We start from the raw sequence: 3,204 nt of genomic DNA, 5'->3' as shown, positions 1-3,204 counted from the left end.
TTCATTAACCAGAGGCCTCCATCTTCCTCCAGGGATGCCTGCCCAGCTGAGCCCGCCCCGCCCCCGCCCCTGCAGCATGTTCTGGGACAGGCAGCCTGGCCTGGGCCCCTGCCAGACACACTGGGCATGCCAATTTGGTTACCACGTTCATACCCACATGTGGTGTCTTAAGAGCATTTGCATCTTCTTATACTCCTCCTGCTGCCTCTCCAAATCCTATGACCTGTGGGGAGTCACTCTTTTACTAAGATGTCATCCATCTCCAGCTGTAGTCCAGTGACCAGCACCTGGTGTGCTGGACTCTTCCACCCTGCCTTCCACCCTGTTACTTGGTTGATCACATTCATACCATGGGTCTCTTAAGCCTCCGGTTATTGTTAAATATTGCCAATTAGAACAATATAGGTATGTGTTTGTGTGTGGATATAGATAGATATTCTAGTACTTTAAAACACTAAAGTTACTACAGACCTAAAAAGTAAAGGTGAGTCCCCTTGATGTAAAATGGGATAGGCCTGAAACTGCCACCCATGGGTATCTCCTGGTGGGAGGCTCAATCTGGGAGAACTTTTACTTTCTTTTTCATACATTCTTGTATTGTTTGCATTTTTTCATAATGATCCTATGATATCTGCAATCAGGGAAAATATAGGCTATTTTCATTTGGGGAATTAAAAGAAATAAAAAACACCACCAGTTTGCCAGCCCTGTGACCTGGGGGTTGTAGCAACAATACTCAGAGCTGGCGCCTGGCCTATGGGAGAGCCCAAGCCCCAGCCCTAGCCCCAGCCCAGCATGGGAATCCAAGGGTAAGACCACCTTACAAGAGGGGCCGCCCCCAAATGGAATCCTGGGGGCACCTCAGTAACTAAACCCCCTTGGACACAGGCCAGGGCAGACCCACTTAGTGCCAAATTCCACCCGGGCCTGCTCTCAGTTCCAGCAAAATTCCAAAGTATATTGTTGTTATCGTTATTATTTTGCAATTACGTGACATTTTTTAAATGCCTGGAGTGTTTTTACAGCCATTTTCATTAGCTCCTTCTCACTCTGCCCAAAAGACAGGTCAGCACGGTGCTTGCCACAATTCAGGCCAGCCAAGGCTCGGAGGAGTCTACCAAACTGCCTGGGTCACACAGCAAAAGAGCAGCTGACACAAGGACAGATATCAGGGCTCCGCCCCTGGTCATCCTGCAGAGCTCTGGGATTTATCTCGATTTTCAACCTCTCCCGGGTTTTTATTTGGATTTAGGGATGGGGGAGAGCAGATTTGGAAATGAAAAGATAAAGCAGGAAGGAGAGAAGAGAAGAAAAAGAAAAAGAAAGGCAGAGGCAGGCACAAGGGATCAAAACAAGAACAGACGCCTCAGGCGCAAGGCCTGGCAGAGTAGCTGTTTAGAGCCCCACCAGGAAACTCACCCACCACTCCTGGGGTCCCCACCACCCCTTCCTCCCACAGCCCTGGACCAGAGCTAGCTCTAAGCGAACCTCAATTTTTAGGGGCAGAGCAGTATCTGTTTTTGGACTCTAATCCTCTGGGGAGAACATCAGGCATGGGGATGAGGGGGCTTAGAAGGATCAGGGTTCCCAAATGCCACAAGAGGCCCCTCTGAAATGTGGGAGGCCCTGAAGCCTGCATTAGTCATGAACCTCAATCACTAAGCCTGATGAGGTACCATGACCCAGCCCACTCTCCTGCTGAACCAGTCCCCAGAGGCCTGGACAGCGATGCTTGCTTGCCTTTGAGCATCCAGGCCAGAGGGCAGGAGGCCCCAGCTAGAAGGGCAGTGTTATGGGCTGAATTGTGTCCTGTCCTAAAAGTCACATGTTGAAGTCTAACCCCCAATACCTCTGCTTGTGACTATATTTGGAGATAAGGTTTTTGAAGAAGTAACTAAGCTAAAATGATGTCGTTAGCCCTAATCATAGGACTGGTATCCCTATAAGAAGAAATTAGAACACAGACACCATAGAAAGAAGACCATATGAGGACGCAGGGAGAACGTGGCCATCTGCAAGCCAAGGCTTCGGAAGAGCCAGCCCTGCTCCATCTTGATCTCAAATTTCCAGCCTCCAGGACTGTGAGGTGATAAATATCTGTTGATTAAACCACCCAGCCTTTGGTACTTTGTCCTTGCAGCCCCAAGAAACTAACACCCCCCAGCACCCACCCTAACCTACAGCCAAAGAGGGGAAGCTAGCTGTCTAGGCCCAACCAGGGCACAGAGACCACACCCCAGGCCTCCAAACCTACTGAAACCCCACCCACTGTGGCTTAGATGCCTTAATGCTCCAAGCTGGCTCTTAGCTGGTTTCCTTTAGAAGCTTCATCCCAACACCTAGGGATACATCATGAAAGTGCGGAGTGCCCAAATGCCATTTTCTAAGGCCAAGACAAAAAGCCATGTGCAGAGTGGATATCTGTGTGCCCCTGATGCTAACTGGACACAAGGGGCACTTGGGTCTGTCTGGCACGGGTGGCTGGGCAGGTTTGGTGCCCTGGACAACCAGGGCCTGCCTGAGGGACCAAGCTGGGCCTCCCTCCCGCTCACTGGGGGCTTCATTAACAGTCTCTTCCAGACCAGCTGGAGTCAGCTGATTAGCCCATTCTAAGTGGCACTGGGAGCCCCCCCCCCAACCCGTATCTATTTTTTCACCCGCACATGTTCAATTAAATTTCTCTTTTGTGCCAGAGAAGCCTCTGATGTGAATGTTTCTTGGGAGGTTTTCCATGTTTCTTTATGTCCTCGAAACCAAAGTCAGTCACCAAGTTTCAGAAAACACCCTCCTGGATTGGCGGGGTAAGAGGAAAGAAAAACACACAACACAAAACAAAAGCAAAAGAAAACAAAAGAGAAAGCACTGGCTGCCTTTATACAGAATCCTCCTGCAGGAGACAATTCATTCCGATTGAAACGTTCCCATTGTGCTGTGCTAGGGGGAAGGCGCTGGTAGCATTGGGCAGAAATGCAAATCCCCCTTTTTCCTTTGATTCAAATATTTAAATTTTCAAATATATATGCTTTGACAATTGAATGGCAGCTGACCTCACTTTATTTTCATAGAAGAAATGCGGAAGCCATGGGCTGCAGTTAATCTCACCAGCACTGGCCCCGCCTGCTAACAGCAGCACAGTCAGTCCTGGGGAGGGGAAAATAATCCTTTTATTCAGACATTTGGCTTAAAAGAATAACAAGGAGAAAA

Source organism: Otolemur garnettii, unplaced genomic scaffold (assembly GCF_000181295.1).
Source record: "Otolemur garnettii isolate 467f Iridium unplaced genomic scaffold, OtoGar3 scaffold00134, whole genome shotgun sequence".
Taxonomy (NCBI): domain Eukaryota; kingdom Metazoa; phylum Chordata; class Mammalia; order Primates; family Galagidae; genus Otolemur; species Otolemur garnettii.
This window is presented reverse-complemented; position numbering follows the sequence as displayed.